This window comes from Phoca vitulina, unplaced genomic scaffold, assembly GCF_004348235.1.
Source record: "Phoca vitulina isolate PV1807 unplaced genomic scaffold, GSC_HSeal_1.0 scaffold25, whole genome shotgun sequence".
Classification (NCBI taxonomy): Eukaryota; Metazoa; Chordata; class Mammalia; order Carnivora; family Phocidae; genus Phoca; species Phoca vitulina.
The window spans coordinates 16761912-16777268 of NW_022589728.1; the positions used below are offsets into that span (position 1 = coordinate 16761912).

The 15357-nt window shown below is 39.5% G+C and overlaps 1 protein-coding gene across 1 annotated transcript in view; it reads left to right on the top strand.

Moving 5' to 3' along the window:
* Window positions 1-15357, top strand: part of MTFR1 (mitochondrial fission regulator 1) — a 67844-nt gene that overhangs the window by 736 nt on the left and 51751 nt on the right. The gene's annotated exons all lie outside the window — the stretch shown is intronic.

Sequence of the window (15357 nt, forward strand, 5' to 3'; positions counted from 1 at the left end):
AGAGGATGGTATAACGAACTTGGCGAACCTTCACCCAATTTTAGCAATTGTCAACACATGGCCGGGCTTGCTCCCGCTCCACGGGTTATTTTCAAGCAAATCCCAGACATTTAATCTCTCTTAGATATTTCTACGGCTTTGTCATGGTCAATAATTACACTATTTTTCTAATCATTTGCCTTCTAGAGGGGTTGAGTAAAAATAAGGCAAACGTAAAGGTGTAGACGGCGCAAATTTAGTTTGCGCTTCAAGAATGTGGGCAGTTCCCCAACAGTGCAGTTTCACTACCCTGTACTCAGGTTTTCAAAATCATTAAAAACGAAGGTACCAAACAATCTAGTCTTGGCAGTAGCATTATTGTTTTTGAGCAGTAATATTAATATTGATAATTTCTATTTATGTGGCTCTTGGTATGTATGAAGCACTGTGAAATTGTTTCCACCTATTCATTTAATTTTTACAACAGCCATGTGAAGTAGGTATTATCCAGTTTTACAGATGAAGGAAAAGGGGGACTAAGCAATTTGCCTAAGGTCACACTGATGTAAATAAGGGGGGAGTAGGGGGTAGGAGGTCGGGTTTAGGATATTAACCCTGGTCAGTGCCAGGTTCTTGCTCTTTTAACCATAATTAAGTTTCCTAAGAACTGTGGAATAAATGTAACTGCTGAGGATCATTTCTACTGAGCTATAAAATCCATAATGGAAAAAAAAAAAAAAACCCTGGAATTTACGAGTACAGTAATAAGATAGGTATTTTTGTTTCTTTCAAACAACGGTAGTGAGATAGGTATTTTTGTTTCTTTCAAACAGTAAAAGGTTAATGCAATTGAATTTTAAGTTAAAAATCAAAGTATGTAAATGTAGATCAATAAATACAAGTGTTTACAATTTCTATACTATAGGACCAGTTAAAGGGGAAAGAAAACCAGAAAAAATATATATCAACGAATAGTCTCAACTTCCTTTGGCATTTAGCATGTACTGGCTATTTATATTAAATACTTTAAACTGTGTCCCTTATCTTCTCAGTCTTACACTATTTCTAAGACAGTATCTTCATCCAAATAATGTTAGAGGAGTAAGGAACTAGAAAAAGACAGCTGGGCTTTTTCAGAGGACAGTAGGGAAGACCAGTTAAATTGGAGTTTAGGATTCCTACTGTAGGGGATTAATTCAGAAGTCTAGAATTAAAGTTAGACCCCCATGTGAAGTACTTTGAGTGCCAAGTTTAAGGAGTTTGAACTTGAGCAAAACAGTGGCTCACTGATTGCAACCATCTCTTGGAAGAGTGAACTGGGCACTATCAAAAAGATGGCTTCACCTTCACAAGATTAGTGACTTGACCTGGGGGATATATAGGAAATAGATTTGGGTAACTGTTGAATTTATGGATATAAGGCAAGGAAAAGAGAAAAACAAATAGCCCAAAAGAGGGGGATGAAAAGACAGCGAAGTTCTGAAGTGCTGGTAAATGTCAGTTTCCACGAGTTTTTTGTTTTGTTTTGTTTTATTTTTTTAAAGTAAGCTCCACACCGAACGTGGAACCCAGTGCTGGGCTTGAATTTGTGACGGGGAGATCAAGACTTGAGCTGAGATTCAGACTCAGACTCTTAACCGACTGAGCCACCCAGGCACCCCAACAAGTTTGTTTTCTTAGGCAGATTTTTTAAAATGATGAAAAGGGAACTTTTGATCTGATGAAAAGGATTTCCGTAAAAGTTACAGTATATATATATCCTACTTAATGATGAAATATTTATTTCCCTTATGTGAGTTAAGAGAGAGGACAAAAGTGACTACTGTCAACACTTCTGAACAATTCAATAAAGCCAGGAAAAAGACAAAGAAGATACAAAATTTGGAAACGTGACATGGTTATCATCATAAAAATTTGAAAATCTACTTTAACAGAATTATTTAGTACTTACTGCAAATTAGATAGTAAAATTATACAAACCATAAAACTTTTAGTAGCTTTAAAAAGCTAATATTGAGGGGCGCCTGGGTGGCTCAGTCATTAAGTGTCTGCCTTCTGCTCGGGTCATGATCCCAGGTTCCTGGGATTGAGCCCCACATCGGGCTTCCTGCTCAGCGGGAAGCCTGCTTCTCCCTCTCCCACTCCCCCTGCTTGTATTCCCTCTCTCGCTGTGTCTCTCTCTGTCAAATAAATAAAATCTTAAAAAAAAAAAAGCTAATATTGAGGAATAAATCTAATTAAATATTTGCAAGCCTTTAAGTGGAAAACTACAAAATGTGATTAAAAATTAAAAATTAAAGTAGACTTAGGGCGCCTGGGTGGCTCAGTTGGTGAAGCGTCTGCCTTTGGCTCAAGTCATGATCCCAGGATTCTGGGATCAAGTCCCACGTCCAAGGCTCCCAAGCTCAGGAGAAGTCTGCTTCTCCTTCTGTCTGCCCCTCTCCCTTGCTCATGTGTGTGCTTGCTCTCTCTCAAATGAATAAATAAATAAAAATCTTAAAAAAATTAAAGTAGACTTAAATAAAATGGGGGTTATGGAATTTAAGTAAATTGGGAGTTTGAATATTGTTAAGGCGTCAGTTCTCCCCAAATTGATCTGTAAATTTACTGTGATTCTCATTAAATTTGAGTAGGTTTTGTGGCAATTGGGAGATGATGATTCTATAATTAATATGAAAATATATAAGACCAAAAGCAATAATGATTGAAAGAAGAACAAAGTCAGAGAACTTAGACCACTGGATATCAAAACTGATTACAAAGCTATGATAATTAAATAGAACAGTGGTACAAAGAAAAGTATCCAGAATTAGGCTCAGATGGTTCTTGCAGTAAACTGTGCTGAGGCAGCTGAATATATGGAAAGCAACCAAATTCTCAGCTTCATGCTAATCATAAAAATGAATTTGTGGTGTATCTAGAGCTAAATGTGCAATGTGAAACAAAACTTCCTGAAAAAGATACAGGAGAATTTCTGCATGATCATGGTATAGGCAGAGATTGATTGTTAAGGACATAAAATACACTAACCAAAAAACAAAGATAAATTGAACTACATTAAAAATCAGAACTTCTTAATTTAAAATATTTACTCACCATTTTGAAACATTTTGGTCATCTGTACTATTTATTTTAAAACACTTTTTTTTTTTTTAAAGTAATCTTTACACCAATATGGGGCTCGAACTTACAGCCCTGAGGGTTGCATGCCCTAGTAATGGAGCCAGCCAGGTATCCTGATCATCTGTGTTTTAAATGTTTAGAGCTCTGTGAAAAGGAAATCAATTGCCCATCAGTATTTTTAAAAAATTTTATTAGAATGTAGATTTTTTTTTTTTTTAATTGAAGTCTAGTTGACATACTGTTACATTAGTTTCAGGGGTACAACTAGTGATTCTAGAAGTCTATATGTTCTGCTATGCTCACACACATAGCTACTCTCTGTCACCGTACAACAGTATTTCAATATCATTGACTATATTATCCATGCTATAGCTTTCATCTCCTATGACTTACTCCATAATTGGAAGCCTGTAGCAACCACTCCTCTTCACCCTTTTTTTCCATCCCTGACCCCCTGCCCTTCTGACAACCACCAGTTTATTCTTTGTATTTATGGGTTTTTTAGATTCCACATATAGATGAAATCATATGGTGTTTATCTTTCTCTGACTTATTTTACTTAGCATGATATCCTCTAGGTCCATCCATATTGCATATGGCAAGATCTCATTCTTTATCATGGCTAAGTAATATTCCTGTGTATGTGTGTGTATACTACATCTTTTAACCATCTATGGATGGATACTTGGGTTGCTTCCATATCTTGGCTATTATAAATAATGCTGAAATAAAAATAGGGATGCATATCTTTTCAAATTGTGGGTTTGTTTTCTTCGGGTAAATACCCAGAAGTGGAATTAGTGGATTGTATGGTATTTTCTATTTTAATTTCTTTGAGGACCTTCCTTACTGTTTTCCACAGTGGCTGCACCAATTTCCATTCCGAACAGTGCATAGGGTTCCTTTTTCTCCACATTCTTGCCAACACTTTTTATTTCTTCTTGATACTAGCCATTCTGACTGGTGTAAGGTGGCAGTGTTGCTTTGATTTGCATTTCCCTGATGATTAGTGATGTTGAGCATTTTTTCATGTGTCTGTTGATTAACTGTATGTCTTCTTTGGAAAAATGTATATTCAAGTCCTCTGCCTATTTTTTAATTGTATTGTTTGGGTGTTTTTTTTTGTTTGTTTTGTGTGTGTGTGTGTGGGAGGGGTGGGGGTTGCATGTATATATTTTGGACATTAACCCCTTATCTGATACATCACTTACATATAACCCCTTATCTGATATATCACTTACATATATCTTCTCCCATTCAGCAGATTCCCTTTTACAGTTTCCTTTGCTGTGCAAAAGCTTTTCAGTTTAATGTAGTTCCAGTTGTTTATTTTTATTTTGTTCCTTGCCTGAGGAGACAGATACAAAAAATATTGCTGAGACCAATGTCCAAGAGTTTACTGCCTGTGTTTTCTTTTAGGAATTTTATGGTTTCAGGTCTTACATTTAATCTTTTATTTTCAGTGTGTATGGCGTAAGAAAGTGATCCAGTTTCATTCTATTGCATGTAGCTGTACAGTTTTCCCAACACCGTTTATTGAAGAAACTGTCTCTTTCCCTTTTTATTTTCTTGCCTCCTTTGTTATGGATTGACTACATATGTGTGGACTTATTTCTAGGATCTCTGTTCTGTTCCATTGATCTTTGTGTCTGTTTTTATGTCAGTACCATCTGTTTTGATTTCTGTAGCTTCGTAGTACAGTTTGAAATAAGGGTGCATGAAATCTCCAGCTTTGTTCTTCTTTCTCAAGATTATAGCCAATTTTTATAGATCATTTGTGCTTCTATACAAATTTTAGGATTATTTGTTCTAGTTCTCTGAAAAAATGCTATTGGAATTTTGATGGGGATTGCATTGAATCTGTAGACTGCTTTGAGTGATAGGGACATTGTAACTATTAATTCCTCCAACCCAGGAGCATGGTGTATCTTTCCATTTATTTGTGTCATTTTTAGTTCCTTCTGTCAATGTCTTGGAGTTTTCAGAGCACAGGTCTTTTACTCCTTTGTTAAATTTATTTGTAGGTATTTTCTACTTTTTAATGCAATTTCAGTGGAATTATTTTCTTAATTTTTCTTTCTGATAGTTTGTATTAGTGTATAGAAGCCCAACAGATTACTCTATATATTAATTTTGTATCCTGCATCTTTACTGAATTCGTTTATTAGTTGTAATGGTTTTTTGGTGGAGTCTTTAGGGTTTTCAGTATGTAGTATCATGTCATCTGTAAATAGTGACAATTTTTTATTTCTTCCTTACCAATTTGGATGTCTTTTATTTTTTGTCTGATTGCTGTAGCTAAGATTTGCAGTATTGTGTTGAATAAAAGAGGCAAGAGTAGGTATTCTTGCCTTGTTCTTCATACTAGAGGAAAAGCTTTCAGCTTTTCACTGTTGAGTATGATGTCAGCTGTGGGTTTGTCATATATGTCCTTTATTATATTGAGATACATTCCATCTATAACAACTTCGTTGAGTTTTTTTTTTTTTTTTTAATTTTATTTATTTATTTGAGACAGAGAGAATGAGAGAGAGAGAGCACATGAGAGGGGTGAGGGTCATAGGGAGAAGCAGGCTCCCTGCCGAGCAGGGAGCCCGATGCGGGACTCGATCCAGGGACTCCAGGATCATGACCTGAGCCGAAGGCAGTCGCTTAACCAACTGAGCCACCCAGGCGCCCTCGTTGAGTTTTTTTTTTATCATGATGAATGTTGAATTTTGTCAGATGGTTTTTCTGCATCTATTGAGATGATCATATGATTTTTATCTTTCTTTTTGTAATGTGGTGTAATGCATTGATTGATTTGCAGATGTTGAACCATCCTTGCATCCCTGGAATAATTTTGGTAATTTTCTGGTTGTTTCTGTAGTTCTCTGTTCCATCCTTTTTCTCTTACTCTTTTCCCTTATTTAACGACTTTGTTTAGTGTTTTTTTTTAATTAATTAAATTTTATTTTATTTTAAGATTTTATTTATTTATTTGACAGAGACACAGCGAGAGAGGAAACACAAGCAGGGGGAGTGGGAGAGGGAGAAGCAGGCTTCCCGCCAAGCAGGGAGCCCGATGTGGGGCTCGATCCCAGGACCCTGGGATCATGACCTGAGCCAAAGGCAGATGCTTAACGACTGAGCCACCCAGGCGCCCCTTAAATTTTATTTTTTTAACTTGTGAATGGATCTTATTTTTTTCCCCAGTGATTCATCAGTGTTATATAATACACAGTGCTCATTACATCACGTGCCCTCCTTAATGTCCATCACTCAGTTACCCCAACCCCCAAGCCCCTCCTCTCCAGCAGCCCTCCGTTTGTTTCCTATGATTATGAGTCTCTTATGGTTTGTCTCCCTCTCTGATTTTATCTTGTTCTTTTTTCCCCTCCTTTCCCCTATGATCCTGTTTTGTTTCTTAAATTCCACATGAGTGAGATCCTATGATAATTGTCTTTCTCTGACTGACTTATTTCATTTAGCATAATACCCTCTAGTTCCATCCGTGTCATTGCAGATGGTAAGGTTTCTTTTTTTTTTTTTTTTTTTTGGATGGCTGAGTAGTATTCCAATTTATATATATACCACATCTTCTTTATCCATTCATCTGTCGATGGACATCTGGGCTCTTTCCATAGTTCAGCTATTGTGGACATTGCTGCTATAAACATTGGGGTGCAGGTGTGCCTTTGGATCACTACATTTGTATCTTTGGGATAAATACCCAGTAGTGCAATTGCTGGGTCGTAGGGTAGCTCTATAGAAACTGAACGAATGAGTGAACAAAGAGTTCTCTGAACCTACTACACCCAATCTCTCTCTATTTTCAACTTTTTGAGGAACCTCCATACTGTTTTCCATAGTGGCTGTACCAGCTTGCTTTCCCACCAACCTTGTAAGAGGGTTCCCCTTTCTCTGCATCCTCACCAATGTCTGTCATTTCATGACTTGCTAATTTTAGCCATTCTGACTGGTGTGAGGTGGTATCTCCTTGTGGTTTTGATTTGGATTTCCCTGATGCCAAGTGATGTTGAGGATTTTTTCATGTGTCTGTTGGCCATTTGTATGTCTTCTTTGGAGAAGTGTCTGTTCATGTCTTTTCCACATTCTTTGACTGGATTATTTGTTTTTTGGGTGTTGAGTTTGAGAAATTGTTTATAGATCTTGGATACCAGCCCTTTATCTGTACTGTCATTTGCAAATATCTTCTCCCATTCTGTAGGTTGCCTTTTAGTTCTGTTGACTGTTTCCTTTGCTGTGCAGAAGCTTTTTATCTTGATGAAGTCCCAATAGTTCATTTTTGCCTCTGTTTCCCTTCCCTTTGGAGATGTGTCTAGCAAGAAGTTGCTGCGGGCTAGGTCACGGAGGTTCCTGCCTTTGTTCTCCGCTAGGATTTTGATGCATTCCTGTCTCATATTTAGGTCTTTCATCCATTTTGAGTCTGTTTTTATGTATGGTGTAAGAAAATGTTCCAGTTTCATTCCAGTTGCATGTGGCTGTCCAATGTTCCCAACACCATATGTTGAAGAGACTGTCTTTTTTCCATTGGATATTCTTTCCTGCTTTGTTGACCCCACACAGAGTTGAGGGTCTATTTCTGGGCTCTCTATTCTGTTCCATTGATGTATGTATCTGTTTTTGTGACAATACCATGCTGTCTTGATGATCACAGCTCTCTCACATAGCTTGAAGTCAGGCATCGTGATATCCCCAACTTTGGTTTTCTTTTTCAACATTCCTTTGGCTCTTCAGGGTCTTTTCTGGTTCCATAAAAATTTTAGGATTATTTGTTCCAGCTCTGTGAAAAAAGTTGATGGTATTTTGATAGGGATTGCATTGAATGTATAGATTGTTCTAGGTAGCATAGACTTTTTTTTTTTTTAAAGATTTTATTTATTTATGTGACAGAGAGACACAGCGAGAGAGGGAACACAAGCAGGGGGAGTGGGAGAGAGAGAAGCAGGCTTCCCGCTGAGCTGGGAGCCCGATGCGGGGCTCGATCCCAGGACCCCGGGATCATGACCTGAGCCGAAGGCAGACGCTTAACGACTGAGCCAACCAGGCGCCCCTAGGTAGCATAGACATTTTAATAATATTTTTTCTTCCAGTCCATGAGCATGAACGTTTTTCCATTTCTTTTGTCTTCCTCAATATCTTTCATGAGTGTTCTATAGTATTCTGAGTTCAGGTTTATTCTTAGGTATCTTATGGTTTTTGGTGCAATTGTAAATAGGGTAGACTCTTTAATTTCTCTTTCTTCTGTCTCATTGTTAGGGTATAGAAATGCAACTGATTGCTATGTGTTGATTTTATATCCTGCCACTTTGCTGAACTTCTGTATGAGTTCTAGCAATTTTGGGGTGGAGTCTTTTGGGTTTTCCACAAAGAATATCATGTCATCTGTGAAGAGTTAGAGTTTGACTTCTTTGCCGATTTGGATGCCTTTTCTTTTTGTTGTCTGATTGGTGAGGCTAAGACTTCTAGTACTATGTTGAACAACAGTGGTGAGAATGGAATCCCTGCCATGTTCTTACCTTAGAGGAAAAGCTCTCAATTTTTCCCCATTGAGAATGATAATCACTGTGGGCTTTTGATACATGGCTTTTATGATAGAGGTATGTTCCTCTATCCCTACACTCTGAAGAGTTTTAATCAAGAAAGGATGCTGTACTTAGTCAAATGCTATTTCTGCATCTATTGAGAGGATCATATGGTTCTTGTCCTTTCTTTTATTAATGTAGTGTATCACATTGATTGATTGCAAAGGCTGAACCACCCTTGCAGCCCAGGAATAAATTCCACTTTGTTGTGGTGAATAATCCTTTTAATGTAATGTTGGATCCTATTGGCTAGGATTTTGGTGAGAATTTTGGCATCCATGTTCATCATGGATATTGGTTTGTAAGTCTCCTTTTTGGTGAGGTCTTTGTCTGGTTTTGGGATCAAGGTAATGCTGGCTTTATAGAACGAGTTTGGAAGTTTTCCTTCCATTTCTGTTTTTTGAAACGGCTTCAGAAGAATAGGTATTAATTCTTTAAATGTTTTGTAGAGTTCTCCTGGGAAGCCGTCTGGCCCTGGACTCTTGTTTGTTGGGAGATTTTTGATAACTGCTTCAATTTCCTTGCTGGTTATGGGTCTGTTCAGGTTTTCTACTTCTTGTTTCAGTTCTGGTAGTTTATATGTCTCTAGGAATGCATCCATTTCTTCCAGATTGCTGAATTTGTTGGCATATAGTTGCTCATAATACGTTCTTTTTTTTCTTTTTTTTTAAGATTTTATTTATTTATGTGAGAGAGAGACAGACAGATAGTGACAGAGATGGCGAGAGAGAGCACAGGCCGGGAGGAGAGGGAGAAGCAGGCTTCCCGCTGAGCAGGGAGGCCAACGTGGGGCTTGATCCCAGGCCCCTGGGATCATGACCTGAGCCAAAGGCAGATGCTTAACCGACTGAGCCACCCAGGCACCCCCCTAAACTTTGGTATCTTGAAAGAGCTACACTATTATCTATTATCATAATACGTTCTTATACTTGTTTCTATTTCTTCAGTGTTGGTTGTGATCTCTCTTTCATTCGTGATTTTATTTATTTGGGTCCTTTCTCTTTTCATTTTGATAAGTCTGGCCAGAGGTTTATCGATCTTACTAATTCTTTCAAGGAACTAGCTCCTAGTTTCCTTGATCTGTTCTACTGTTCTTTTGTTTTCTGTTTCATTGATTGCTGTTCTAATCTTTATTCATTCTTTTCTCCTGGGTTTAGGCTTTATTTGCTGTTCTTTCTCAAGCTCCTTTAGGTGTAAGGTCTTGTGTATTTGAGACCTTTCTTGTTTCTTTAGAAAGGTTTGTATTGCTATATACTTCCCTCTTAAGACTGCCTTTGCTGTATCCCAAAGGTTTTGAACAGTTGTGTTTTCATTTTCATTAGTTTCCAAGAGTTTTTTAAAATTCTTCTTTAATTCCCTGGTTGACCCATTCATTCTTTAGTAGGATGCTCTTTAACCTCCATGTATTTGAGTTCTTTCCAAATTTCCTCTTGTGATTGAGTTCAAGTTTCAAAGCATTGTGGTCTGAAAATAAGCAGGGAATGATCCCCGTCTTTTGGTACTAGTTGAGACCTGATTTATGACCCTGTATGTGGTCTATTCTGGAGAATGTTCCATGTGGACTCCAGAAGAATGTGTATTCTGTTGCTTTAGGATGGAATGCTCTGAATATACCTGTGAATTCCATCTCATCCAGTGTGTCATTCAACCCTTGTTCATCTTCTGTTTAGATGATCTGTCCGTTGCAGTGAGTGGAGTGTTAAAGTCCCCTACTATTGTTGTATTATTATCAATGTGTTTCTTTAATTTTGTTATTAATTGCTTTATATAATTGGCTGCTCCCATGTTAGGGGCATAAATATTTACAGTTGTTAGATCTTGTTGGATAGACCCTTTAATTATGATACAGTGTCGTTCTTCATCTCTTATTACAGTCTTTGGTTTAAAATCTGTTTTGTCTTATATAAGGATTGTGACCCCAGCTTTCTTTCAATGTCCATTAGCATGACAAATGGTTTTCCACCCCTTCACTTTCAATCTGGTGGTGTCTTTGAGTCTAAAATGAGTCTCTTGCAGATACAATACTGATGGGTCTTGCTTTTTTATCCAGTCTCATACCCTGTGTCTTCTGATTGGGGCATTTGGCCCACTTACATTCAGAGTAACTATTGAAAGATAGGAATTTAGTGCCATTGTATTACCTGCAAAGTCACTGTTTCTGTATTTGGTCTCTGTTCCTTTCTGGTCTGTGTTACTTTTGAGCTCTCTTTGCTTAAAGGATCCCCTTTAATGTTTCTTGCAGGGCTGGTTTAGTGATCATACATTCTTTAAGTTTGTCCTGGAAGCTTTTTATCTCTCCTTCTGTTTTTGAATGACAGCCTTGCTGGATAAAGTATTCTTGGCTGCATATTTTTCTCATTTAGCACCCTGAATATGTCATGCCAGTCCTTTCTGGCCTGCCAGGTCTCTGTGGATAGGTCTGCTGCCAATCTAATGTTCCACTCTTGTAGGTTACGGATCTCTTGTCCTGAGCTAGTTTCAGGATTTTCTCTTTGTCTCTGAGATTTGCAAGTCTCACTATTATATGTTGAGGTGTTGACCTATTTGTTGATTTTGAAGGGGGCTCTCTGTGCCTCCTAGAATTGAATGCCTGTTTCATTCCCCTGATAAGGGAACTTCTCTGGTATAATTTGCTCCAATATACTTTCTGCGCCTCTCTCTTTCCTATTCTTGTAGGATCCCCATTATTCTAATATTGTTTTGCTTAATGGTGTCACTCATCTCTTGAATTCTCCCCTCATGATCCAGTAGTTGTTTATCTCTCTTTTCTGCAGCTTCTTTATTCTTCATCATTTTATCTTCTATATCACCAATTCTTTCTTCTGCTTCATTTATCCTAGCAGTTACAGCCTCCATTTTTTATTGCATCCCGTTAGCATTTTTTATTTTGACTTGATAGGTTTAGTTCTTTTATTTCTCCAGAAAGGGATTCTCTAGTGTTTTCTATGTTTTTTTTTTCCTAGTCCAGCTTGTGTTTTTATAATCGTTATTCTAACTCTGGTTCCAACATCATACTTATATCAATACTGATTGGGTGCCTGGCAGTCAGTACTGCCTCTTGTTCTCTTTTTTGAGATTTTTTCCATCTTGTCATTCTGTCCAGCGAAGAGTAGATTAACGAAAAATCTAAATATGAAAATGGCAACAAGGACCCCAGAGAAATATACAGTAAACAAATCAGAAGAGACCTGAAACTGAAAAAAAATAAAAATTGTGTATATATATATATATATATATATACACAAACACACATATATATATACACACATGTATGTATATATATAATCAGGTGAAGAGTGATACACTAGATTTTGTATTTTGGGCTGTTAGAAGAAGCTGCATTCTAAAACTGTAAAGAAAGACATATATATATATACAAAAATAAAACTAAGGGGGGCCTGGGTGGCTCAGTTGTTAAGCATCTGCCTTCAGCCCAGGTCATGATCCCACAGTCCTGGGATTGAGCACCGTGTCAGGCTCCTTGCTCCGTGGGGAGTCTGCTTCTCCCTCTCCCTCTGCCTCTCCCCCTGCTTGTGTTCCCTTTCTCACTGTGTCTCTCTCTGTCAAATAAATAAAATATTAAAAAAAAAAGATTTTATTTATTTATTTGACAGAGAGAGACACAGCGAGAGAGGGAACACAAGCAGGGGGAGTGGGAGAGGGAGAAGCAGGCTTCCCACGGAGCAGGGAGCCCGATGCGGGGCTCAATCCTAGGACCCTGGGATCATGACCTGAGCCGAAGGCAGATGCTTAATGACTGAGCCACCCAGGCGCCTCCCTCTAGTGTGTTTTTGTTATTTTATTTTTCTGCCCTGATTGGTTCTTTTTCATATTTTCTATCTCTTTGTTGAAATTCTCACTGTTTCATTCTTCTCGTGAGTTTAGTGAGCATCTTCATCACCATTACTTTGAACCCAGAGTAGAAGGCATCCTTCGGGGTCCAGAAGTGCAGTCTCCCTGGTTACTAGAACCAGTTGCTCCAGGGGCGTCCTCTGTGTGGGCTGTGTGCATCTTTCTGTTGCAGCTGCATCACAGCTGCTGTGAGCACACTGGTTGGGGTGTCTAGTGCCCTCCAGGGCAGGAGTTGCTTTGGCAGGGTGCCGATCTGGGCTGAAATATCTTACTGGGTATTGCAGGGTGAAGGTGGGAGCTACTTTGGGGAGTCCCTGGTTCTGGTTAAAACTGCACACTATGGAGTAGGGCTGGACCTGCTTGGGGGGAGCGGTGCTGGTACTGACTGAGACGGTCTGCTTGGCACAGTGGGGAAGGAGCTGCTTTGGAGAAGTGGGTGTGTTGGATGGGGGTAGGTCTGCAGAACTCCTAGGTGGTGCTAGCAGGTTTGATGGAGAATGTCAAAAGTGGTCCCTACTAGTTCCCAGAGAAAGTTCCTACAGATCCCTGCTGCTTGGCACATGCCCTAAAATTATTCAGTAAATGTCTTCCATGTGTGATGAGTAGCCCAGGTGCTTTTCAAACGGTTGTCTCTGTGCTGTGGCTTGGAGTGAGTGAGTTGGTGCTTAGGCCCTTTAAGAGCAGGGTCTGAGTTTCCTGTAGACCTCCATCTCTCCTGGAGTTAAGCCTGGTGATTTTCAAAGCCAGATGTTATGGGACTCATCTTCATGGTGCAGGTTCCTAGGGCAGGGCTGCCTGATATGTGGCTTGAACTCTTCGCTTCTCAGGGATTACCTTTGCACCTGTGCTGTATCTGCTGCCTGTGGGTCACCATGATAGGGGTGTGGTTCCTGACAAGACCACATCTGTGCCATTCCTACCCTTCTCTGTGTTGCTTTTTCTTTCTGTCTTTAGCTGTGGAAGAGCTGTTCTAGTCTTTAGGTTGTTTTCCAAGAGAGTTGCTCTGTATTCCTTGTAGCCAGGGTGTGTCTATGGGAGGAGGTAAGCTCTGGGTCCTCCTACTTTGCCATCTTGATCTTCCTCCTCCTTGGGCAGTTTCATGATGAATATTATTACTGTATCGCTACTCTTTGAAATGTTAACAACTGTCAGCTAGTCAACCATTCTTTTGTATGTTATGTACCATTGATACACATTACACAGTTTAGATAAACATAAAATATCACTGTAATCCCACTATTTAAGGATAAACCACTGATGATGTTTTAATGTAAGTCCTAGGCAAGAGGTTGGCCAACTGTGGCCCAATAGCCTATGCTGGCCTGAGGTCTGTTTTTGTATGTGAGCTAAGAGTGGTTTTTACATTTGAAAGGAGTTGGAAATAAGTTTAAATGGACTATTTTGTGGCTCTTGGTTCACAAGCTCCTTGGGAACTTCCTGGCTGTAATCTGAAACCAGCCACGGTACTTGGAGGGCAGGGAGAGACTGAAGAAACAGGCAAGCCCTCCAGATTTGTAGGTAGTAGGTTTAATGAGCAAGGGAATTTACTAGGCTTGTCTTGAGAAGCCACAAGACAGTAGATCTCCACACCTGCCTGCCAAATCTTGAAAATTTCATATAGGGGCCTCAGCTGGGTTCAGTCATATATAATCCCTAGATGGTCTCAATATCACATCACTATCACAAGGCTTTGTCTTTAGGGCAACTTCTGGGAGGCGGGAAGGCAATTGAAATGCATATTCCTAGGACGGGATAGGATAAGGAGCCTCCTATTGCCAGAGTCCAGCTCACAGGACTTAAAATCCATCTTTTTAATGTCTGCTTAGTCTTCCAAGGTATGCATGAAGTACCCTTGTGATAAACAAGTCTCTTTTGTTAGACGTTTTGGTTTCTTTTCCAGTTTTTTAAACTATTATAATACTTTTTTTTTTAAGATTTTATTTATTTATTTGACAGAGAGAGACACACAGCGAGAGAGGGAACACAAGCAAAGGGAGTGGGAGAGGGAGAAGCAGGCTTCCTGCGGAGCAGGGAGCCCCATGCGGGGCTCGATCCCAGCACGCTGGGATCATGACCTGAGCCAAAGGCAGACGCTTAACCGACTGAGCCACCCAGGTGCCCCTAAACTATTATAATACTTAAGAGGACAGTTTTTCTATTCAGATTTTTGTCAGTGTCAGATTTTTTTCTGTGGGGCAAATTTCTAGAGGTGAAATTGCTAGTTTGTACATAGTGCCAGGATGCCTGTCAGAAATACTGGGCCATGCCTGTACTAATACTGGGTTGTCCCCCCGCTTTTTCTTAAATATAGTTTTTTTTTTAAGATTTTATTTATTTATTAGAGCGAGAGAGAGCACAAGCAGGGGGAGTGGCAGGCAGAGGGGGAAGCAGGCTCCCCACTGAGCAAGGAGTCTGATGTGGGGCTCAATCCCAGGATCCTGGGATCATGACCTGAGCTAAAGGCAGACTCTTAACCAACTGAGCCACCCAGGTGCCCCTGACCCCCCCTTTTTAAAAAAGATTTTATTTGACAGAGAAAGAGCAGAAGCAGGGGGAGTGGCAGGCTTCCTGCTGAGCAGAGAGCCCAATGTGGGGCTCGATCTCAGGACCCCGGGATCATGACCTGAGCTGAAGGCAGATGCTTAACTGACTGAGCCACCCAGGTGCCCCATCCCCCCCTTTTTTAAAATTTATTTTTATTTATTTTAGAGCGAAAGCACGTGCGAGGAGGGGTAGATGGGGAGAAAGAGAGAATCTCAAGCGGATTTCTTTCTGAGCATGGAGCTTGGCATGGTGTTCAGTCTCAGGACCCTGA